Source organism: Leguminivora glycinivorella, unplaced genomic scaffold (genome assembly GCF_023078275.1).
Source record: "Leguminivora glycinivorella isolate SPB_JAAS2020 unplaced genomic scaffold, LegGlyc_1.1 Scaffold8, whole genome shotgun sequence".
Classification (NCBI taxonomy): domain Eukaryota; kingdom Metazoa; phylum Arthropoda; class Insecta; order Lepidoptera; family Tortricidae; genus Leguminivora; species Leguminivora glycinivorella.
Genome location: NW_025952833.1, coordinates 251,568 through 278,305, shown reverse-complemented (window position 1 = coordinate 278,305; position 26,738 = coordinate 251,568). Strand labels below are relative to the sequence as shown.

Genomic DNA, 26,738 nt, shown 5'->3' with positions numbered 1-26,738 from the left:
TATGATGATCTGTCGTAGGATGATAATGTACAAATTGCATAATGATCATGATGATTTGAGGTAATGATATACGAACTAACCTAACGTTTACTTCATTTGTTTGTTCTGAAGGCCAAGATATTGGGTCAAACGTGACACATTATAAAACACTTTCGACCAAGGATAATTTATATAGGATTTACGATCTTTATACTAAGAATCGTACCTCGGTTTTTTAGCGCCACCTATTAAATACTATCATAACTACACTGATGATGCCTACAAAATTATTTTTTTGAAAATGTTTATTGTATTGACATGATATCATGATATTAAGATACTGAAACTTTAGCAGTTTCATGTGCTCTTCCTACCCCTTTAAAAAATAAAAACAAGCAAAAATATTTGGGGAAAGTATGATTTTGGCCACTTCCAGGCTCCGAAACAGCGCCATCTAGTTTTAAGCCTAAAAGGCCAAAACTGTGTCAAAATTGTATGCAGCCTTCCGGTGACTGTAGGTACTTTAATATGGTATTATATTTTCGGTCTTTAATTTTTATGCCGAGAGGTGTTTTCGTCATCATCATTCTCTTGCCCTGTTCCCAATGTTCCCATTATTTGGGGTCGCAGCAGATTTTCTTTCTCCATTCCTCTCTATCAGCCGTCATTTCCATACTAACACCTTTCACTCTCATATCATTGTTCGCACATTCCATCCATCTTTTCTTAGGCCTTCCACTACCCTTGTAACCGTCCACCTTCATCTTTATGTCGTTTTATAACATTTATTTCATCCCTCCGCATTGTGTTGCTAATCTGCTTTCTCTCACCTTCTCTGTCACTAGCGCTACTCCCAGGCTTCCCCTTGCATACTCATTCCGAATTCTATCCCGTCTTATCACACCACACATCCATCGCATCCACACGGCCTGTGTGGTGACGGGTTAAGAATTTCACCACCCCCTTTCTTCCCGTGGGTGTCGTAGAAGGCGACTATGGGATATGGTTTAAATTGTGGCGTAGGCGAGAGGCTGGCAACCTGTCACTGCAATGTCACAGTTTCGTTTTTTTTTCAACCCCTTATATGCCAAGAGTGGTACTGAAGCTTTAGTAGTTTCATGTGTTCTGCCTACTCCTTTATGGGATACAGGCGTGATTGTATGTATGTATGTACATCCATCGCAACATTCTCATTGTATCGTAAAAAAAATGTCAAAATCACGTGTCAAGGTTCAAGGTTTTACCAACAGTTTCCTAAATGTCTTGCAGTCGATTTATATTATTGTGATGAGGTGAAGCAACTCAGAACTGTGGTCCAATGGGTACAATTATTAATGACCATTCTGATTGAGCAAGTGAGGCATTGTGATATTAAAGTTTTTTTTTTATGAATATCGTTATACCTGTTATATTGTTAATGATCAGACATGGTCTTTTATAAAGTATTTATTAAATATAAAATACAGAGAGCACGGACCGATTACATAGCGAGTCGGCATCCAAAGACAAGAGAGCAATTCAGTGTTGTTATATCTAATATCTTCCCTTTTTTGAAAAGAAGACTATAATCTATGAATCTAAGGTAAGAAACATTTTTTATTTATTTTTCGAAATATCGATCAAAACGGAACGCTTCTGTCAGTGACGGTGTACTAACAAAACGCATATTGACTGACAACTATGATAGCTTGTCATAATGAAATTAAATGAAATATTATAAGGCATATACATAAGATATTGTAAAGGCCAGGCTGTTGAGTGTCAGTTCTATACCGGGATAGGATATTATTTTATTAAAACGAAAACGATTTAATACTGGACTGACAAAGCCCATACAAAAAAGCGTACCCCTTAAATGTATGGGCCTTATAGGCTTAAAAGTAGATGGCGCTGTTCGCAGCCTGGAAATAGCCAAAATCATATTTTCCCCAAATATATTTTTTGCGTATTTTTATGTTTTATAAGAACAAATGACATATTGTTTTATTTTAAAATTATGATATCACGTCAATACTCATTTTGAAAAGTAAATAATTTTGTAGGCATCATCAGAGTAGTTATAGATAGTATTTAAGAGGTGGCGCTAAAAAATCGAGGTACCTAAGATTCTTAATATGAAGTATGTAAATTCATACTAATATTATAAATGGGAAAGTGTGTGTGTCTGTTTGTTTGTCCGTCTGTCACGACAAAACGGAGCGACGTATTGATGTGATTTTTTAAGTCGAGATAGTTGAAGGGATGGAGAGTGACATTAGGCTACTTTTTGTCTCTTTCTAAAGCGAGAGAAAGCCGCGGGCAAAAGCTAGTCCTATATAAATAATCCTTGATTGAAGACAGATTATTTATTTTCGAGACAAAGTGAGGGATACGTTTGTAATATGGCTATAGTTAAAAAAAATATACGGACTTTATTGACATTTTGCCTAAACTTCCGTTTCCATTATAGTTATCTGAATAACGCGATTCCCGAGAAAAAAAAAATATTTTTTATTATTTTGGGTGTACGTTAAGTAATAAGTAATCAACAGTAATAGCAAAGAGGATCGAGTATCATAGAGAGTTACTGTCGAAGTAAAATGTGTAATCACAGTGCATAGACTGCGTTTTGACAATTTGGCCCATATTCTTAGCTTGATGTGTTAAAATGTCAAATATTAATATTAGCGCCATCTAGCCGAGCGTTCCCAAAAGGTGTAACGCTATCTAGGCCACCGTACCTTTTTCTCTAGGGCTTTGAGGTACGTTTTTTCTTAGACTTTATCCGTCTATACGGAGTTATATATGTCTTTGGTAATAGTAAGTAGTCAATAAGTAATCAACAATCTTTACTAGGTCTAAGTCTTTGCAATTTTGACGTGTTGGGCTCTTAACGTTAATTTAGGTACTATTAAAGGCCTAAGGCTATTAATATTAAGTATAATATGCGTCTTACTGTAATGATACTTTTGATGTCTCTATACAGTAAGGTAAAACCAGTGTTCGACAGTGTACCAGTAGATGCATTATCAATCTTAAGTCGTTGTTAATAAAGGTGTAATCTATTGGGTAGCGTGACGAGCACTGGTACTTACCCGATGGCATTTCGTGCGCGTTAACAAGCTTTTACGTCTGACATTTTGTACATTACATCGTGCTAGAATTACTTTCCATATTGTGACATTAATGTTTCATTGTTATTGTCGAAGGTACACATTAATGGATAGAAAATAGTGTTTAGTACTTACTAAAATAGTACTTACTTAGCTAACAAAAAATATAAACTAAAAACCCTTTTAACTGAAATGCGTATCCTATAACTACATTACAAAATAGGTAGTACCTACATTGCAATACAAGTACGGAAAAGAGGAAGTTTCGAATTCCAGATGAATTAACAGGACTGAAGGGAGAATAAATGTGAACATTCGCGGTCAGAAATATCAAAGGTAATTTTTTTGGCATTTTCGCGAGAATAATCGCTAAAAAAGTGTCTTCTAATCATAGCTGTGCACCGTTAATCAAATAGTTAACTTCGTTAATCGCTAATCCGTTACTAAAAAAGTTAACTTCGTTAATCGTTAAAGCGATACATTTCGACAAATTTAACGTAAGTTAAAGTTAATCGTTAATCCGTTAACACGTGAAAAAAAAAACTTTTCTTTAAATATTTAGTTGCATCAGTATCCACTATAACGTATTATATTTCTGTAAAAGGCCGAAGTACAGCTAGCCTATTGAACTCTAGGCTGCACGTGGAAGGCAGTGATCGCCTGAGCTACTGCCAAGAGCTGTGTCAGGAGAGATGCTGGCGGTGACGGGACTATTGTGCCACTTTGGGCGGTAGAGGCTAGGGAAGCGAATGTGGTCGTAAATAGGGCTCGAATTTGCTGCCCTATCACTACAACAGTCGCCATGGTAAAGCTTAGGATTCACCGAATCAAAGTTAGTAAAAGCAAATCCACGTGAAGAATACTTTTTTAGGTAATATTTCGGACTTTTAGCAATCGACATCGGTAAAACCTAGGATTTACCGGCAAATCATAGGATTTGCCGTACTTCGGGCTTTTATAGTTCAGAACGTGTTTTTCGCAGCGCAGATGGCGCCTGTGCCCTACTAGATTAACGATTAACGGACTCGGAGAAATTTAACGGAAGTTAACGAGTCCGTTAACATTTTTTCAAGTTAACTTAAAAGTTAATCCGTAAATCGAAATGTTAACTTCGTTAATTAACGATTAACGGATTAACGAGTTAATGCCCAGCTATGCTTCTAATGTAGCTAAATTTTGTGTTTTCCTTTTCAGATGAGCCCTTTCAATCTTGGACAAAATACAGAGACAAAAAAATGGTTCCAAAATGTTCTATTCTTGTGTATACTGTTCACTTGGTACCCGCTGTACAAAATGTTTGAAAAATGCTAACGAAGTGGAAAAATTAAATTTGAGACGCCTTTTTTCCACCTAATAAGATCGAAAGGGCTCGTGATTCTGAGTAGGAAAAACATTAAATGTAGGTACAGTCAGCTGCAGAGAAAAGAAGACCCCCTTGCATACAAATTTGTATTCAGGGGGGTCTACTTTTCTCTGCAGCTGACTGTACCTACTTATTTTAGAAAAAAAGTTTTTGCATCTTCTCTTGCGAAAATGCCCTTTTTGTTAAACCGTTAAGGGATGGTCACTATAAAGCGTTATTTGATTCACTAATTTTGATGTTCTGTACGTTGACATACTTATGCGACCGTTTGTACCTCAACATTGCAGCAATGAGATAAAGTGGCCATCTCTTGTCAGCACATTGGATCATAAGGAAGAGTAACCATAACATAATATATCACATTGTGCACGCAAACATTATGTCACCGCCTGTTATGTTTTGAGTTATTACGATATGGAAGATGTGTACATTTGTTTGTTGTGCGGATAGTCATTATGGTCTATATTTGACCCACAGATTCGTAAATATGCTATTGCTGATCAGGTATACACCCTGTTTTTATATTTTCTGGTAATTTTAAGAAGCTTTTGACTCGAAGCTTCCCTCTTTTAGTTAAATTACAATTAATTTCTCTAATAGACACTATAGTGTCTTAATCTTTTTGAGTTGATTGTAAAAAAAATAATAGTAGTAGTAGTAGTAGTAACTCTTTATTGTACAAAAACACATTAAAAAAAAAACCGGCCAAGAGCGTGTCGGGCCACGCTCAGTGTAGGGTTCCGTAGTTTTCCGTATTTTTCTCAAAAACTACTGAACCTATCAAGTTCAAAACAATTTTCCTAGAAAGTCCTTATAAAGTTCTACTTTTGTGATTTTTTTTATATTTTTTAAACATATGGTTCAAAAGTTAGAGGGGGGGGACGCACTTTTTTTTCCTTTAGGAGCGATTATTTCCAAAAATATTAATATTATCAAAAAACGATCTTAGTAAACCCTTATTCATTTTTAAATACCTATCCAACAATATATCACACGTTGGGGTTGGAATGAAAAAAAATATCAGCCCCCACTTTACATGTAGGGGAGGTACCCTAATAAAACATTTTTTTCAATTTTTTATTTTTGCACTTTGTTGGCGTGATTGATTTACATATTGGTACCAAATTTTAGCTTTCTAGTGCTAACGGTTACTGAGATTATCCGCGGACGGACGGACGGACGGACGGACGGACGGACGGACGGACGGACAGACAGACATGGCGAAACTATAAGGGTTCCTAGTTGACTACGGAACCCTAAAAAGCATACATTGAGATGTGAAGTACAAAGGCGAACTTATCCCTTTGAGGGATAATTATGCCTGAACAAGTTGTACGTTATTACATTACATTCTAATATATATTATTATGTATTTTGATATTTGTCGTCAGACAATGACGCTAACTTAACTATTATGTTATTTTTAAAGCTTCTTACACACTTATTAATTCATTATTTACTTATAAAAACCATAAAAAAAAATCCCCATTTTAATAAAAATCGAATATAACAGGAAGCTTCTGTTAATGAGCTCGAATTTAACGAAAATAAAAACAGACACGGTGTATACTAGTCGTGTAACTATGCCAATAAACCCACAATTGCATGCGCAAGAGCATCTTAGATGAGTGGTTGTCTAACCTAATTTCCGATTGGACTGATTTCGAGTTGTTTGTGATTTCGCAACTTGGTACTTGGGTGGTCTATTGGGAATAAGGATCTGTGATTATGCAAGCTAATGCATATAAAGTGCATCGCTCTCGGATATGCAAACTATTGTCTTAAAGAGGGTTGGAAGTATGTAGGTACTTAATATCTAAATACATATGGATTGCCCGTGCGGTGACAGGTTAAGGAATTCACCACCCACTTTCTTCCCGTGCGTGTCGTAGAAGTCGACTATGGGATAAGGGTTAAATTGTGAGTTAGGCGAGAGGCTGGCAACCTGTCACAGCAATGTCACAGTTTCGTTTTCTTTCAGCCCCTTATTTGCCAAGAGTGGCACTGAAGCTTGAGTAGTTTCACGTGCTCTGCTAACCCTTTACCGGAAATATCTAAATAAATTTGTGAATATACTCTGTCAACCAAGTTTGTCAGTAAATAAGAACAAAGAAAACTATATGCATCCTTTTCTTTAGGGTGCTAGAGAAAAGGATACCTATAGTTTTCTTAGTTCTTATTTACTGACAGACTTGTTTGACAGAATATAGTTAGTGTATTAATCTTAATTTAATAGCTGTTAAATAATTTTATTGATGAACGTGTAATATTTATAGAGGTAATATTATTAATAAAATGTCTATCGCTCAAAATTAAAAATTTTAGGTAATGTTATTCGTCATTTAGGATCCTGCATAGATCTTTAAAACCCTACATAAAAGTCTATTCCCCAAAGCCAGCGTTCGCCGGCTTTCCGCGAAATCGAAAAAACTTAAAACGCATTGTTTGACTCTGTAACCATGGCAACGCATTGTTATAACGATACTGAGCGCATGCGCGGGAAGGCTTTGGGCACCTAAGCTGACAGTGCAAACCTTTGCGTCAAAATACAGGAAACATTGTGAATTTCACGAAAGTTATTCAAGAAAACTATTAAAAACTAAGTGCATGGTCGTAGAAAAAGTATTGTATCCAACGGTGTTTAACTGAGTCAAAATATACCCGTGGCGTCTTAATAACAATTTTCGGCTTCGCCTCAAATTGTTACCCACGCCACTCATCTTTTTCGACCTCCTTTAAACGCCTGGCCCCGTAGCCGAATGGCATTTCTCCGACGCCAAACGAAAGCGATACGCCGCTGGCTCTGTCGCGCCAATACGCAAGCGCGATAGAGATAGATATCTACTAGCGCTTCGTTTCGTGAGCGTTTCGTGAGCGATTGTGCCATTCGGCTAGCCACCCTGTTGCATAATAAAATACTATAACGCGACAATGTTGCACCAAAATTGCTTGAAAAGTGACGATGTCTGGTAAATACACCTTAATTAGTTTATTTGACCATGGTGTAACTCTATAACAATTGTCTTTGGCACATAATAGGTAATATATCTTCAATTGTTCTACTTTAGCCAACAACCTTATAACCCATGACCATTTAGTTCTCATAGCCCAAAAAAAGAACTTTTGACCTTTCACAGCTATTGTTACGTTATATCATATTCGGACATGCTTATTTTTGATCATAATCGCTTGTCGGATGATGATAACTATAATTATACATCTTGTTTAACTAGGTAACCCAGATCATAATTCAGAAGTTTATGTCACATTTATTTAATTGTACTTATTCGATTGTATTTTGTACAATTTGGATACAATAGGAAGTTTTTTAGCTCAGGGACTTGTTTAGGCAACGAAGCTTGCAGAGCTAGCACATGATTGGTGCGACGGTATGTCCTTGTATGCAGCTGGTAGTTAAAAGAGGTCAAAAAAGGCGAGTGGCGTGAATAACAATTCGAGGCGAAGCCAAAAATTGTTAATAAAGACGCCACGAGTATTTTTTTACTTAGTTATACACCGTTGCATACAATATTTTTTCTACGACCTTGCACTTAGTTTTTAATAGTTTTCTAGTGTAACTTTCGTGAAATATAAGTACACACTTTTTCCTTTATTTTGACGCAAAGGCCTATTTTCATCTCAATCCTGTCGCTTGCAAGCGCCCCCGCTATAGAACAAAAGATATCAACGAGCTTATTTATCATTAAAAAGGCGTGCTGACTAGTGTATTAAGATTAAGTTCCATGTACGATATATCTTTAAACCATTTAAAAGCCTAGTAATTAGTAAAATAGATCTCCCAATCTTTCATAAACGCTTGTTATCATTGACCAACCGCCGAGTTTAAAATTACGGGTTTCAAAACGTCAAATTTGAAACAATGGCGGATCCTTCCCAGATTTTGCATAACGTCTGTGAATGCGCACATTAATTGTATTTTTTTATCTTTCTATCTCACTTCAATAGGGTTATGACAACGCTGGTTAAGGAGGGCAATGTGTTTCTGCCAATCGGAGAGTTAATCAAAGTTTTTACTGACAAAAGAAGTTGATTGATTCGTATGAGTTTATAGTTCATATATAATAGGCTAGTTTCCTATACTTAAAATAATAGTACATTTCGATACAAGTGCGAAAAAGAGGAAGTTCGAAACGAGTGGTATCGCCAATTAAAACACGACCGAAGGGAGTGTTTTAAATCGACATGAGTTACGAATTTCTTTTTCGCACGTGTATCGTACGACGTTTTTCTCATCATCTCATCTGTATCTGTACTGAAAAACGTCGTACGATACACGTGCGAAAAGGAAATTCGTAACTCGTGTCGATTTAAAACACTCCCTTCGGTCGTGTTTTAATTTATCGCCACTCGTTTCGAACTTCCTGTTTTATGCACTTGTATCGTAATGTACTATTATGAACTAATTAAAAGCAGCTCATAATTAAAAGAAAAATATGGACAGTAGTTAGTACATAATTTCTATTTAGTAAGTCAAAGAGAAAGATATAAAGTAAATGAATTGACCGTGACGTCACTCCTCAGTATTTCATAGTAATTCCATATAATCAAATCGTTTTGACAGTTCTTAAAAAGAAGCTGATTTTACTAGTAGGAAACTAGCCTATTGCGTATGACCGCATTATTTTATGTCATTGTCATAGATGTTTCGAGATAGACGAGAAACTTGAGCCTTTTCATATGCTCTACCTACTCCTTTTTGGGAATACATACGTGAATTTATGCCTACTGTATGTGTTTCGCGACTTTTAACTGATTATTGATGTCTAAGGAAATACAATCCCTATAAAATAGAACCTAGGGTCATTGAGTAATTATTACTTCGTATAGAGGAGCTATAGCAAACAACGAACGTGTCACAGCCTGTAAGCTGAAGGCGGGGTGAGGGGGCGGGGTGTGAACCAATGGCCTGCTTCCGTAACGTCGCAAGCGCTACGATTTTACTCGGCGCTTACGACCTTTCGGTCGCGATGATGAGCCCTGCATAGAGTGCATAGATTAGAAGTCGTAGTATAGAAGTGACATGGGTTTACATGGGCATTTTTTAAATTTATGACTCTCAATTAGCGTGAGTTGTTAACAAAAAACATAAATCGCTGTTAGTTTTGTAATGATAATCAAGCTCGAAATCTGTATTTAAAACTTTTTTCACGTTCTAAATTTAGATTATAGCTTAGTATAATTCACGATGTTTTTATTGAAATTCCATGCTTAATTATCGTTGCAAAACTGACAGCGATTTAACTTTTTTTTAACAACTCTGTGAGTCCCAATTTTTTTAAATGCCCACATTTTTTAAAGCTGCATACGGACTGAGCGTACATGTGTACACGTAGCCGCAACTGGATATTAGTTATTTATGTGACATTTGCATAATGGTAGGCATTAAAACATGAGTGTTGTTTTTGTTGTGTTAATAAGATAACATGAGTGTTTTAATGCCTAATTATGTATAGTCGCACACATAACTTTATCTACATCCATGTATGTATGGGCGCGGGTTTATCGTCCCATATAAAATTTGAATTTTGCGCGTTTTTATACTCTCATAATTTGCTTGACCGTCTACCTACCCAAATTCATTCAGGCATGTTAGGTACTGCACTTACATTTACATACTCACATGAAATTCGACACGCGTATTGAGAATCTGTTATAGACCGACATGTCGGAAAACTGCAATTCTGACAATAATAATTAAATAACTTTTTTTGCGTCGATAAATGTATATAATTTAATGTATGATAGGAAACTTGAACTAACTTGCGATATTGTCACGTCTGCTTTTGTTGCATTTTTTACTCTTTGGTTTCAACGAAACATGGCCGCCGCAACATGGCGCTTCGGCATGAGTTTATATTGATACATTTTTTAAAAAGTAAGCGTGTTTAAACAAAAATGCAGTAAACCTACGTATGAAAAGTCACTCCTTGGCTTTTGTTACATTTTCCTGAGTTTGTACAGTACCTCACTACACATGACGGCATTATTTAGACGAAATATTTTTCATTGCGATACGTCAATCTACCACAGCCGTTCGGCACAGACTAAGCGCGTTTGTGCTGATCAGCTCTAAGTGTTGTTACACAAAATCAAGTTGAGGTGCCCTCTCTAGTTAACATAATTACTCAAAGCCTAGGGTAGACATGGCGCTAATCATAAGTACTTAAGTCACAAATACTGTATAATATTATTAGGCAACCGGTCTGGCTCAGTCGGTAGTGACCCTGCCTGCTGAGCCGCGGTCCTGGGTTCGAATCCCGGTAAGGGCATTTATTTGTGTGATGAGCACAGATATTTTTTCCTGAGTTATGGATGTTTTCTATGTATATAAGTATGTATTTATCTATTTAAGTATGTATATCGTCGCTTAGCACCCATAGTACAAGCTTTGCTTAGTTTGGGGCTAAGTTGATCTGTGTAAGGTGTTCCCAATATTTATTTATTTTTTCTACTCCCGTACTGTTATTCGTGAGTTACAAGGTCGTACATAGAACTTTAAAACCCTACATAAAAGATGTCAGGACAAGTCTATCTAGTCTATACCCTGAAAACATTTAGTAGCAGTAGCACGATATAGCTGTTACAGTTCAGTAAATACATTGCTACCAACTTAACAAACCAATTCGCAGAGTCGAGACTCCTTCGTTTTCTGCTGCGTTCATTGGCGACGCGTCGAATCGCATTCAAATGTATGAGAACTCGATTCAACTCGGCTCGATTCGTCTTAGTGGCCAGGCTTCAAAGAACCATACCATAGACAGTTTTATTTTCATGTTTGCACTCAAACTGCATTATTCAAAATGGTAGGCGGTCCTCCTAGATAACTAAGATGACTGAAAGTAGGTATTTGTTGAATTTATAATTTTCTTTCAAAATAAGTGCTTGGTCGTAGAAAAAGTATTGTGTGCAACGGTGTTTAACTGAGTCAAAAAATGCTCGTGGCGTCTTTATTAACAATTTTCGGCTTCGCCTCAAATTGTTACCCACGCCACTCACCTTTTTTGACCTCTTTTAACCACCAGTTGCATAAAATACTATATTTATTTATTAATATGTACTTGTTCAGTACAGATGATGCTTTTTTACACACTAGTGTGAGAAGTAGTTCATTTCTTGTTAGAAACTTTGGAGGGCCATCTGTACTGAAAAACGTCGTAAGACACACGTGCGACAAGGAAATTCGTAACTTGTGTCGATTTAAAACACTCCTTTTTTCGCACTTGTATCGTAATGTACTATTTAGACACTGCAAATATTTTTTTCATTGACAGGAGTGTAATAATTATAAAGCTACTGCTATTGATTTTTAACCACAGCTCTGATGGAAATACAGCTTTGCCAAGCGAGTAACATCCATACTAATATTATAAATGGGAAAGTGTGTGTGTCTGTTTGTTTTTCCGTCTTTCACGGCAAAACGGAGTCACAAATTGTCGTGATTTTTTAAGTGCAGATAGTTGAAGGGACGGAGAGTGACATAGGCTACTTTTTCTCTCTTTCTAACGCGATCGAAGCCGCGGGCAAAAGCTAGTTTAGTAATAAATGTAAAACAAGTATGCCAAATTATGACAACTCTGAACCACATCTCAGCCTCACAATTCACACTAAAATATGACAAAAACCTCAAATCACTCATAAATCAAACTTAATGTCTCATTAAATTAGAATTCTTAGCTTTGCTCTAAATAATTTACCTACATACACTTATTCCAATATTCTTACAAATGTCGCATCATAAATATGTGTACATATTCTTCACCTTAACTCGTTGTAATAAGGTAAAGAAATGTACATATAATTATGAACTCAACGTACAGATACTACAATCTTATGGGCACATACGGCCTTTTGACGGTTACGGTAGTTGCGCATGCGCACGCGATGGTATCGGTGGCAAAAAGTGTTCACACGCGTACAATAATGGTACGAACAATTTGCATAGGTATAGTGCTATAAAGTTAAAGGACATGAATTTCGTCATTATTATGGGTGTATCTATTATTAAAGACAATATAAAAAAAACCGGCCAAGAGCGTGTCGGTTCCGTAGTTTTCCGTATTTTTCTCGAAAACTACTGAATCTATCAAGTTCATAACAATTTTCCTAGAAAGTGTTTATAAAGTTCTACTTTTGTGATTTTTTTTTTCATATTTTTTAAACATATCGTTCAAAAGTTAGAGGGGGGGGGGGACACTTTTTTTTTCCTTTAGCAGCGATTATTTCCGAAAATATTAATATTATCAAAAATCGATTATGGTAAACCCTTATTCATTTTTTAAATACCTATCCAACAATATATCACACGTTGGGGTTGGAATGAAAAAAAAAATCAGTCCCCACTTTACATGTAGGGGGGCGTACCCTAACAAAGCACTTTTTTCCACTTTTTATTTTACCACTTTGTCGGCGTGATTGATATACATATATATAATGGTACCAAATTTCAGCTTTCTAGTGCTAACGGTCACTGAGATTATCCGCGGGCGGACGGACAGGCAGACATGGCGAGACTATAAGGGTTCCTAGTTGACTACGGATCCCTAAAAAAGACAATGTTTTAAAAAAATCCTCATCATCATCCTCCTTGCGTTATCCCGGCATTTGTCTGCTCATGGGGTCCGCTTTCAAAAATTGTTTCGTATATGGGCGGCAGTGATCGCTTACCATCAGGCGACCTGTCTGCTCATTTGCCTTCTATGGCATAAAAAAGATAAGGGGTCCATTTCTCAAAACTGAAACTTACAAAGTTAAAGTCTCTTTCCAACTTGTCATATAAGACATTGACAACCACTTGTAAATAGGCTGGTTTCCTATACTTAAAATAAATTATTTTATGCAGTGCACGAAATAAAGCACCACATAATTAGAAGAAAAATATGGACAGTGGTTATGTTTAAACATAATCCCAGTATCTTCATTCACAGTATGAATTTGACACAATACCCAGATTTTATAACAACCTTCCTGTTACTTCTGTCAACGTAGAAAGGTTATTTAGTTATTTAAAATTATTTTTTTCTAATCGACGTGAACGACTGACAGCCAAATCTGTTGAACAAATTTTAGTTATTTATATATAATGTTTTAAATACTTGTGTATTTGTTTTTTTGCCAACAATACTCTGCCACCAATACAGCACGCTGATAACGATCTTTAATTTAATTGTAACTTTAAGCTTCGAGAAAAGCGACCTAAGATGCAAACACCTTGAAAGTATTTCGCTGTTGATCAATCAAAGTCGAAACATCTATTTCGTCAAGTCATAATCTTCATAAATCCATCTTGATGTCTTTCCAATTTTATTCAGCCCTTAAAGCATTAAGGCCTTGCATTCATGTACGTTACTGATGATGCAATGAGTTCTAATGCTTTTTGAGGTCACTATAGTCATTTGTGCAGTGTAAAGACTTTGTATTGACATGAGCTTTCTGAGAATGCTTGACATTTACGAACGTAACAAGTGTTTTAGCCTTTTGCATGTATTTTTGATTACGTATTGAACAGTTTTTACATAATTACTTACACACATACATAAACTCGTGGCTGTATTCCAAGGGTAGGCAGAGAACATGAAACTGCACTAGTTTCAGTGAAACTACATATGTATTACTAGTTTTTTCCCGCGGCTTCGCCAGCGAACTAATCTGAATAATCTTCTGCGATGTATGCGAATAAACGCCGCAGAAATGTAGTCTGGCTCTGTCTCGGGGCTCTGTCGATGTCGCGATAGACAGCTACGAAAGAGATAATAATAATATAGGCTACGCACACTGGTCAGTTTATACTGTGTAATGGTGTAAGATGCTACTCTATCGCGTTGCTCAAATCGTGGTAATTTACCTACTAGCAAAATTACACATTGTCTGGTGACCAGGGGGCCGATTTTTAGGGTTCCGTAGTCAACTAGGAACCCTTATAGTTTCGCCATGTCTGTCTGTCCGTCCGTCCGTCCGTCCGTCCGTCCGTCCGTCCGTCCGCGGATAATCTCAGTAACCGTTAGCACTAGAAAGCTGAAATTTGGTACCAATATGTATATCAATCACGCCGACAAAGTGCAAAAATAAAAAATGGGAAAAAATGTTTTATTAGGGTACCCCCCATACATGTAAAGTGGGGGCTGTTTTTTTTTTCATTCGAACCCCAACGTGTGATATATTGTTGGATAGGTATTTAAAAATGAATAAGGGTTAACTAAGATCGTTTTTTGATAATATTAACATTTTCGGAAATAATCGCTCCTAAAGGAAAATAAATTTATAGTTTAAAAAACTCTAGAAAAACACGCTTTTATAAATGCACGTAAAAGCCAAAAATAAATTATGGATCGTTCAAGTTGTCTCTATTGCTGGGATGAAGAGTAAACTATGTGCTTTTAATTATAATATTTGATTGTAAAAGCGTGGGGCGCTGCAGTCGTGCTGCAAGTCCATTAGTCCAGTTAGCGCGCCAATCTGTGTAAACTGCTTCTCGTAATATAGCTTAACTTGATTTCTCAGCAAGTTATACAAAAAGTTTTTCCTGTTACAGCGCCCCACGCTTTTACAATCAAATATTATAATTAAAAGCACATAGTTTACTCTTCATCCCAGCAATAGAGACAACTTGAACGATCCATAATTTATTTTTGGCTTTTACGTGCATTTATAAAAGCGTGTTTTTCTAGAGTTTTTTAAACTATAAATTTATTTTATACTTTTTAGTCGTTAATAATGAAATATATTTAAAATTTAAACAAAAATATTATTTCAAGTAGGCGCATTTCGAAAAGCCATTTGTGGCTTAACACGTATTGCTACTTAATAAGAATTAATACCACCTGATGTATAGGTACCAAGTTTATCGCAATAAAGTCATTCATTTAAAAAAAATCATAGTGCTGCGCTAATTTGAAGATTAATGCAATACAGAACTAAAGGATTTCATCTTACAGAGTAGGAAAAAGACAAAAGATTGAATTTTCTCAGTCGCTCTCTAGTATATTTGCGTGGGGTTGAACCTGGATATGGAACGTGGACGCGACAGTTTGCTAAGCAACAAAAAGACTGATAGTGGCTCTGGGATCTGTAGACCTTCGCGACGTGCTTTAGCAGTGGCGTGGCGTGAAATTTTTCGTTGATAAAGCCCTTACTTTTGCCCCCCTTACTTTTGCTCTTAAGGGTCACAAGAAAGCCCTAACCCAACTTATTTTAAATATTACATTGATCTTTCTTTTATGCGGGGGGCTTCGCCCCCCGAGCCCCCCTTTCTTAGCTCTTAAGGGTCACAAGAAAACCCTAACCCAACTTATTTTAAATATTACGTTGATCTTTCTTTTATGCGGGGGCTTCGCCCCCCGAGCCCCCCCTACTTTTGCACTTAAGGATCACAAGAAAACCCTAATCTAATTTATTTTAAATATTACGTTGATCTTCTTTTATGCGGGGGGCTTTGCCCCCCGAGCCCCCCTTACTTTTGCTCTTAAGGGTCACAAGAAAATCCTAACCCAACTTATTTGAAATACTACGTTGATCTTCCTTTTATGCGGGGGGCTTCGCCCCCCGAGCCCCCCTTTTGTTTATATACTCTTGAGGGTCACAAGAAAACCCTAAACCAACTTATTTTGAATACTACGTTGATATTTTTTTATGCGGGGGGCTTCGCCCCCCGAACCCCCCTTAGTTTTGTTCTTCAAGGTCACAAGAAAACCCTTACCCAACTTATTTTACATACTACGTTGATACTTTTTTTTGGGGGGGTCTTCGCCCCCCGAGCCCCCCTTACTTTTGCTCTTAAGGGTCACAAGAAAACCCTAACCCAACTTATTTTAAATACTACGTTGATCTTTCTTTTATGCGGGGGCTTCGCCCCCCGAGCCCCCCTTTTGTTTATTTACTCTTGAAGGTCACAAGAAAACCCGAAACCAACTTATTTTGAATACGTTGATATTTTTTTTTGCGGGGGGCTTCGCCCCCCGAACCCCCCTTAGTTTTGTTCTTAAGGGTCACAAGAAAACCCTTACCCAACTTATTTTATATACTACGATGATCCTTTTTATTGCAGGGGGCTTCGCCCCCCGAGCCCCCCTTTCTTTGCTCTTAAGGGTCACAAGAAAACCCTAACCCAACTTATTTTAAATACTACGTTGATCTTCCTTTTATGCGGAGGGCTTCGCCCCCCGAGCCCCCCTTTTGTTTATATACTCTTGAGGGTCACAAAAAAACCCTAAGCCAACTTATTTTGAATACTAGGTTGATATTTTTTTTTTTGCGGGGGCTTCGCCCCCCGAACCCCCCTTAGTTTTGTTCTTAAGGGTCACAAGAAAACCCTAACCCAACTTATTTTACATACTACGATGATCCTTTTTATTGCGGGGGGCTTCGCCCCCCGAGCCCTCCTTTCTTTGATCTTAAGGGTCACAAGAAAACCCTAACCCAACTTATTTTAAATATTACGTTGATCTTTCTTTTATGCGGGGCTTCGCCCCCCAAGCCCCCCTTACTTTTGCACTTAAGGGTCACAAGAAAACCCTAACCTAATTTATTTTAAATATTACGTTGATCTTTTTTTTTTATGCGGGGGGCTTCGCCCCCCGAGCCCCCCTTTCTTAGCTCTTAAGGGTCACAAGAAAACCCTAACCCAACTTATTTTAAATATTACGTTGATCTTTCTTTTATGCGGGGGCTTCGCCCCCGAGCCCCCCTACTTTTGCACTTAAGGATCACAAGAAAACCCTAATCTAATTTATTTTAAATATTACGTTGATCTTCTTTTATGCGGGGGGCTTAGCCCCCCGAGCCCCCTTACTTTTGCTCTTAAGGGTCACAAGAAAATCCTAACCCAACTTATTTGAAATACTACGTTGATCTTCCTTTTATGCGGGGGCTTCGCCCCCGAGCCCCCCTTTGTTTATATACTCTTGAGGGTCACAAGAAAACCCTAAACCAACTTATTTTGAATACTACGTTGATATTTTTTTTTTGCGGGGGCTTCGCCCCCGAACCCCCCTTAGTTTTGTTCTTCAAGGTCACAAGAAAACCCTTACCCAACTTATTTTACATACTACGTTGATACTTTTTTTTGCGGGGGCTTCGCCCCCGAGCCCCCCTTTCTTTTGCTCTTAAGGGTCACAAGAAAACCCTAACCCAACTTATTTTAAATACTACGTTGATCTTTCTTTTATGCGGGGGCTTCGCCCCCGAGCCCCCTTTTTTGTTTATTTACTCTTGAAGGTCACAAGAAAACCCGAAACCAACTTATTTTGAATACGTTGATATTTTTTTTGCGGGGGCTTCGCCCCCCGAACCCCCCTTAGTTTTGTTCTTAAGGGTCACAAGAAAACCCTTACCCAACTTATTTTATATACTACGATGATCCTTTTTATTGCGGGGGGCTTCGCCCCCCGAGCCCCCCTTTCTTTGCTCTTAAGGGTCACAAGAAAACCCTAACCCAACTTATTTTAAATACTACGTTGATCTTCCTTTTATGCGGGGGCTTCGCCCCCGAGCCCCCCTTTTTTTATATACTCTTGAGGGTCACAAAAAAACCCTAAGCCAACTTATTTTGAATACGAGGTTGATATTTTTTTTTTTTGCGGGGGCTTCGCCCCCCGAACCCCCCTTAGTTTTGTTCTTAAGGGTCACAAGAAAACCCTAACCCAACTTATTTTACATACTACGATGATCCTTTTTATTGCGGGGGGCTTCGCCCCCCGAGCCCTCCTTTCTTTGATCTTAAGGGTCACAAGAAAACCCTAACCCAACTTATTTTAAATATTACGTTGATCTTTCTTTTATGCGGGGGGCTTCGCCCCCCAAGCCCCCCTTACTTTTGCACTTAAGGGTCACAAGAAAACCCTAACCTAATTTATTTTAAATATTACGTTGATCTTTTTTTATGCGGGGGGCTTCGCCCCCCGAGCCCCCCTTACTTTTGCTCTTAAGGGTCACAAGCCCTAACCCAACTTATTTTAAATATTACATTGATCTTTCTTTTATGCGGGGGGCTTCGCCGCCCGAACCCCCCTTAGTTTTGTTCTTCAGGGTCACAAGAAAACCCTAACCCAACTTATTTTAAATACTACGTTGATCTTTCTTTTATGCGGGGGGCTTCGCCCCCCAAGCCCCCCTTTTGTTTATTTACTCTTGAAGGTCACAAGAAAACCCGAAACCAACTTATTTTGAATACTATGTTGATTTTTTTTTTTTTGCGGGGGGCTTTGCCCCCCGAACCCCTTAGTTTTGTTCTTCAGGGTAACAAGAAAACCCTTACCCAACTTATTTTACATACTACGTTGATTTTTTTTTGCGGGGGGCTTCGCCCCCCGAGCCCCCCTTTTGTTTATTTACTCTTGAAGGTCACAAGAAAACCCGAAACCAACTTATTTTGAATACTACGTTGATATTTTTTTTTGCGGGGGGCTTCGCCCCCCGAGCCCCCCTTACTTTTGCTCTTAAGGGTCACAAGAAAACCCTAACCCAACTTATTTTAAATACTACGTTGATCTTTCTTTTATGCGGGGGGCTTCGCCCCCCGAGCCCCCTTTTGTTTGTTTACTCTTGAAGGTCACAAGAAAACCCGAAACCAACTTATTTTGAATACTACGTTGATTTTTTTTTTGCGGGGGGCTTCGCCCCCCGAACCCCCCTTAGTTTTGTTCTTCAGGGTCACAAGAAAACCCTAACCCAACTTATTTTACATACTACGTTGATACTTTTTTTGCGGGGGGCTTCGCCCCCCGAGCCCCCTTTATTTGCTCGTAACCCAACTTATTTTACGTACTACGTTGATCCTTTTTTTTACGGGGGGCTTCGCCCCCCGAACCCCCTTACTTTTGCTCTTAAGGGTCACAAGAAAACCCTAACCCAACTTATTTTAAATACTACGTTGATCTTTCTTTTAAGCGGGGGCTTCGCCCCCCGAGCCCCCCTTTTGTTTATTTACTCTTGGTCACAAGAAAACCCGAAACCAACTTATTTTGAATACTACGTTGATTTTTTTTTGCGGGGGGCTTCGCCCCCCGAGCTCCCCTTACTTTTGCTCTTAAGGGTCACAAGAAAACCCTAACCCAACTTATTTTAAATACTACGTTGATCTTTCTTTTATGCGGAGGGCTTCGCCCCCCGAGCCCCCCTTTTGTTTATTTACTCTTGAAGGTCACAAGAAAACCCGAAACCAACTTTTTTTGATACTACGTTGATTTTTTTTTTGCGGGGGGCTTCACCCCCCGAACCCCCCTTAGTTTTGTTCTTTAGGGTCACAAGAAAACCTTAACCCAACTTATTTTACATACTACGTTGATACTTTTTTTTGCGGGGGCTTCGCCCCCCGAGCCCCCCTTTATTTGCTCGTAAGGGTCACAAGAAAACCCTAACCCAACTTATTTTAAATATTACGTTGATCTTTCTTTTATGCGGGGGGCTTCGCCCCCCGAGCCCCCCTTACTTTTGCTCTTAAGGGTCAAGAAATCCCTAGCCTAACTTATTTTAAAAATTAGATTGATCTTCCTTTTATGCCGGGGCTTCGCCCCCCGAGGCCCCCTTTTGTTTATTTACTCTTGAAGGTCACAAGAAAACCCGAAACCAACTTTTTTTGATACTACGTTGATTTTTTTTTTGCGGGGGGCTTCACCCCCCGAACCCCCCTTAGTTTTGTTCTTTAGGGTCACAAGAAAACCTTAACCCAACTTATTTTACATACTACGTTGATACTTTTTTTTGCGGGGGGCTTCGCCCCCCGAGCCCCCCTTTATTTGCTCGTAAGGGTCACAAGAAAACCCTAACCCAACTTATTTTAAATATTACGTTGATCTTTCTTTTATGCGGGGGCTTCGCCCCCCGAGCCCCCCTTACTTTTGCTCTTAAGGGTCAAGAAATCCCTAGCCTAACTTATTTTAAAAATTAGATTGATCTTCCTTTTATGCCGGGGCTTCGCCCCCCGAGGCCCCCTTTCTTTCCTCTTATGGGTCACAAGAAAACCCCAGCTGCTCTTTGAAAACGCTTCAAAATGCTGTGGCTGTGCAGTCAGTTGTTATTTTTTTTCGCGAAAAATTACTAGTATGAACATGGCTCGTCCCAATTGGGAAATAATCAATAGTTTTATATGTTAATGCTTGCCCGAGCGGATCGATGGGTAACTCCGGTAAAAACTATATTTACGGAGAATAAGTGTAGGCTCGGGACTCTCAAGTTGACAAATAGGAAATTTCTAAAGATTTGATTTATGACATCCATCTGTCATTGTTTAGTGGATGCCGCTGCGGGTGGGTAGAGCCAAGCCAATATCAGTTGGCAACGATTTTGATAGACATCTGGGAATGTAGAGTATGTTTAGTTTTGTCTTTGACTTTATGGTTTCGTGTCTATGATTTAACAGTTGAATAAATCATTCTTAGACCAAGCTAGTCATGGTTGTTGTTTATTTTAAATACTATTATTACAGGGAAAGCATAAGTAAGCGTTTAAAATATGTAATACCCCTTACATTATATTGCTTCAATTGTTTATTTACTGTTGTTTATGTACTGTCTTTATCTAAATATATAAAAGAAGAAACTGACTGACTGACTGACATATCAACGCACAGCCGAAACCGCTGGTCCTAGAGTTTCCGAATTTGGCACATAGGTTCCTTATACGGTGTAGAAGAGCACTAAGAAAGGATTTTTAAAAATTCACCTCCTAAGGGGGTGAAATGGGGGTCCAAAATTCAACGTTTTAATAAGATTACTTTTGGCGAAGCTGCGGGAAAAAACTAGTCACAAAATAAAATAAAAATGTACTTAATTCATAATTCACAATATAAACACTCTGAATCGGTAAACTACTTTACACCACCGGCCCTACTGTGTTAACTAAACAATAGCCAATTCGGTCACATGTCACCTTTTTATACTCTTAACCGATAATAATTAGTCGTATCGTGCAAGCGATATGGTGAGAAAAATATGACACCTCACTGATCCGTGAAATGGTTTCATTGAAAACGAACCACCTACTACTGCATTCACCTGGGGGCCGATTTTTGAATCTCACGCCGTTCGAATTCAGAAAATTGTCACCGAAATTGCCTACGATTTTCAGTGACAATTTTCTGAATTCGAAAGCCGTGAGATTCAAAAATCGGCCCCCTGGACCTTTATTCGACTCACATTAACTGTCACAGCCTCATCATTTCATAATCAATAGTGGATGAATCAACATTGCGGTTTTTTTTTAAATTAAAGACAACTGTTTCAGCGATATTTCACTTCAACCCTCTTCCGGAAATTTTAGGAACAACAATAATTTGTTTAAAACAGTCGAGACCAAAATTTCTGATGGCGACATAAAAGGCGCAGCACGCCTGCTTTTTTCCGACGATGCAATAGCTCCCTATAACTCTGAAACACTCATAGCTTTACATAGTAAGCACCCACCTCCAGCTACAGACCTTCGCCTGCCCGATCCCCCATTACCTGCTGATCTGAATCTCGTTGCCACCCCACAGGATGTCCTTGGAGCCGTAATGTCTTTCCCCAATGGCTCTGCTGGAGGTCTGGATGGTCTGACACCTCAGCACCTGAAAGACCTCCTATGCAGCGGCTGTGGGGAAACGGGGGACACGCTGTTAAAGGATCTGACGGCCCTAGTTAATGTCATGCTGGCCGGTCAGGTTCCGGACGGCATTAGGGATATCCTGTACGGAGCCAACCTATGTGCTTTAAAAAAAAAAGATGGCGGTATCCGCCCCATAGCGGTTGGTACCACACTCCGACGCCTAGCCGCCAAGATCGCTTGCCGCTCCATCCTTTTGGAGCTTACCCCAGAACTTCAACCTATCCAACTGGGGTTCGGCTCCAAAAGCGGATGTGAAGTCGCGGTTCACGCCGTAAGAACATTCCTTGAGCAAAATTCAGGCGAAGTTCTGCTGAACGTGGATGTTTGCAACGCGTTCAATACCGTAGACAGGGGCGCCTTGTTGGCTCAATTAAAAAATAAAACCCCTTTGATATACAAATTTCTTTGGCAGTGTTATAGTTCTCCCTCCAAATTATTATATAAAAGTAACGTTCTGGCTTCATCCGTAGGATGCCAACAAGGCGACCCGCTCGGTCCAGCAATTTTCAGCCTCGCCATACATCCAATCATCAAAGAACTAAATTCAAAATTAAACGTGTGGTATTTAGACGACGGGACTCTCGGTGGTGAAGCGAACTGCGTCCTGGAAGATTTAAAAAAAAAATCATTGACATGAATACTATTGGCCTTTCACTAAATTTTTCGAAGTGCGAACTTTTTATCACAGACTCCTGCCCGGACAAGAATAACACTATCGACCTTTTTACACAACTAGCTCCGGGTATCAAAATTATAAACAAAGAGTCGCTTCACCTCCTTGGTTGTCCCATTTTGGACCAATCCTTTGAAACCTTCATTGACTCTAAGATTCAAAATTTTAAAACAACATCACACCGTTTGGCCAAAATTAATATTCATTCAGCCTATTCAATCATTAAGCACTGCCTTTTCGTCCCAAAATTTACGTACATACTCCGCGGAACTCATCTTTGGAAATACCCAACTTTGGTATCAAAATTAGATATGTTAGTCATTGAAACAATCACCTCCATCTTCAATATCCATTTTGACGACAGAACTTGGACCCAGGCTAGTCTTCCTATTAGGTTTGGCGGCCTGGGTATCCGCAAAATTTTTTGTGTTGCTCTACCTGCGTTCTTGTCCTCGGTGCATGGTGCTCAAAGCCTTATAGGTAAAATATTAGAACCTTCAATTGGATCTATAGAAGCCGCACACTGCTCCGAGGCCAAGAACGTTTGGTCCATAACCTGTCCAAACACGGACCCGCCTGCCAATCTCTGTTCGCAGAGGCAATGGGACGAGCCGCTCTGTCGACTAGTACGGGAAAACCTTTTAAATACGTCAACTAGTTCGACAGACCGAGCTCGTCTCCTTGCGACTGCGGAGTGGGAGTCGGTTCTGTGGCTACAGGCTTTACCCTCACCAAACATTGGGACTCTGCTGGATAACACCACCTTTTGCCTAGCAGCTAGCTTGCGATTGGGGGCATCAACAAACCAGCCTCATCGCTGTCAATGCGGTACCATGGTGGACACATTGGGTCACCATGGCCTCTCATGCTCCCGAAGCGCTGGAAGGATCCCGCGCCACGCCAGTATCAATGATGTTATCCGTCGGGCCCTTGTCAGCGCGAAAGTGCCAGCAGTCCTGGAGCCCACCGGCCTGGCTAGGGACGACGGCAAGAGGCCTGACGGTATGACACTGGTGCCTTGGAGCATGGGTCGGCCGCTAGTTTGGGACGCTACTTGCGTTGATACACTGGCGCCGTCCCATGTTCCAGTCACCAGCGTTGCTGCTGGCGCTGCGGCATCCTCAGCCGAAAGCATCAAACGCCGCAAATATGCCGCCCTAGGAACCAGCTACATATTTGCGGCGTTTGGCGTTGAGACCCTGGGGCCATGGGGGCCCAGTGCCCGTCATTTGTATAAACATTTGTCATCTCGCCTAATAGAGACCTCAGGCAACCAGAGGGCTGGCCAGTATTTTGCGCAACATATAAGTATCGCTATACAGCGTGGAAATGCTGCCAGCCTTCTGGGTACCTTGCCCATTGACGGCGATTTAGGCCAAATTTTTTATTTATAAGTAGGTTAGGTATTTAGTTTTAAGTAGTTTTATCATGTTTTTGTTTGTTTGATGTATTTATTAAATAAAAATTACATATAAACACATTTATTGCCAACATACAATTCGCCAAACTGCTAAACAGTTTGTTGGCGAATGAAAAACACCCGGACCATGAGAACTGATTCTATCTAGTTTTGATTCAATGAACTGTGCAATCAAACCGTGTTAATTGAAAAAAAAAAATAATGTAAGAAAAATCAAATTTGATTTAAGTATTTATAAAGGGATGTTACGGAGGTGGTTTTATCGGAGCCGAAGCCGGAACCGGAGATTTTAAATTTGCATTAACGGAACCGAAATCGGAACCGAAACCGAAACCGAAGCCGAAACCGGAACCGGAGATGTATGTTTAAGCCGCGGAGGGAGAGAAATTAGTACCTAATTTTTCTCCCTTCGCCTGCGTCAAGTAATAAAATAAAACAGTGGTATTATTATTTCGTATTTTTTATTGTTAATTAAAAAAGTACCTTCATACAAATCAGTACCTACCTAGGTGTGTAGGTATAGTCTCGACATTATCAAACAGGCATGGGAAATAAAAATGAACACCTTATTGTACGATTGAAAATGTTATAGCACAGGTATGTAATACATACATACAAGTCCAAACCTGTTTTCATAGCCAGGCACGCGCCGCGTACTGCGGCCATTAAGTTTCGGTTTCGGTATGACTTTCGCTTGAAATCAATCGGAACCGAAGCCGAAGCCGAAGGTGTGAAATCAACCGAAAGTTTCGGTATATCGGAACCGAAGCCGAAGCTCCGTAACATCCCTATTTATAACTATACAGAGAATCGACACGAAACGTCGTGGAAAGTCGAATATAGATCCTTGCTAAAACAAGGCACGCCAAGTTTTTGAAGACCAAGCAGGCAATTATGGTCGCGCGATAAATGATAAAACATCTGGCCGTCCCTATCGCACTTACTAATAGTGCGATAGGGACGGCCTGATATTTTATCGTCTATCGCGCGACCATGCTACCCGTGCAAGTATTTTTTTATTTTGTCATGCTCTCGAAATTATTTTTCTCACTGCACCCATTTTCATGAATTTCTGTTTTGCCCTTTTCTGTTTTGAACTGGTAGAAATTGCCTTAAGGCAATAAGTCTGCCATTTGTACTTTTGTATTGTTTAAGTGTAAATAAATAAATATTGACAAATATAGAGGTACTTTGAACAGTAATCAAAACGAATGTTACGAGGTTGAACCGATTAGGTTATGTTTATGTCTATTAAAATGTATAGGTACAACTTTTTTAATAGTTATTACTTTGGCACTATTACCAGCGAGGTTATGATTTATGATGCTATGCCAGATTTGCGGGATTACCTACATTAACTTGCATAAACTCACAAAAATATTAAAAGCTTCATAAGAAGAAGATTTTTTAAAGAATCGATCGTCTAAATGTAATTAGGTATATAAGCTAACATCACACGCTGAATTATAACTATGCTTTTTTTCATTTTTTACGTAACGAAACGTAAGTAGGTACTTAAATTAGTGTTATGATATGCTAATACAGGATGTAGTTTTTATAACCGGCAATGTTTAAGGAGGTAGGAGGAGGAGGTTAAGGAGGAATAAAAAAGTGTATTTTAATTTCCCAAAAATTTCCAAAATGTCCATTAAATGATGCCAACGCAGCATATATGCATCACTTAGAGCAAAAAATCGCTCGAATCGCCTGATCAACTCGCTCTGCGCATGACGACATTGACAACACTGCTGTGTGATGGCGTGTGCGCACGCGTTAGTGTTTTTGTGACAGAATGAAAGCGAATAAACTAGGACAAATCAAACTAAATAAGATACTTAAGGTTTTTGTCCTGCCCATCAAATCCAGCCGGCGTATCATGCTTCTAATTTTATCACTTATCCACGTGGATAAGACTTCTGTCACGCTTTGGCAAGTATGTCAATGTGAGAGTGACAGATGTCTTATCCACGTGGATAAGTGATAAAACTGGAAGCATGGTACGCCGGCTGAAAATATTTCCCGTCACAAAAATTACACCCCGTATAAGTTAGCGGAGCATCTCATATATCACCAAGCAATAAAATACATAACATATTACATACTTCTTCCGGAGCACACAACATTTAACCTCCAAATAATACGCCACATTCGTTTATGCAAAATTAACTGCTTTTAATTACTCAGAAAATACTACTGATGCTACGTTTACTTGAAACATTTTAATTGAGTGCAGATAAGTTAAATAATTACTGTTTTTAAAGACACTTACGTCATTTTTTTTTCGTTAAAAATGTATGCATAGGTTTACCTACTTTGCATTTCGCGCCTATTTGAAAGTTTGAAATTACATAAGCTACTACTAAAAAAAAATAACTTAGGCATTTTGATTTTTAAGCATTAACATTCTTTACCCTCTAGAAAGAGCGCTGATATCCTAGCACTTTCGCTACCAAGAACCCGACTGTCGGGCACACCGCTCGTAGAAGCGTAGCCGATTACATGGGGAAACCCGTATGTAGCGAAAATGTCGTAGCGCCGCGTAGAGCCCGGTTTCGAAAGTGCTAGCGGTAAGAGCGTGCGACTTTCGATCCAGTAGTCGCGGGTTCGAACCCCGGC

At 39.0% G+C, this 26,738-nt stretch overlaps 1 protein-coding gene across 4 annotated transcripts in view; it reads left to right on the top strand.

Moving 5' to 3' along the window:
* LOC125242132 (mastermind-like protein 2) overlaps nucleotides 1-26,738 on the top strand; it is a 50,722-nt gene that overhangs the window by 6,374 nt on the left and 17,610 nt on the right. The window lies entirely within an intron of this gene.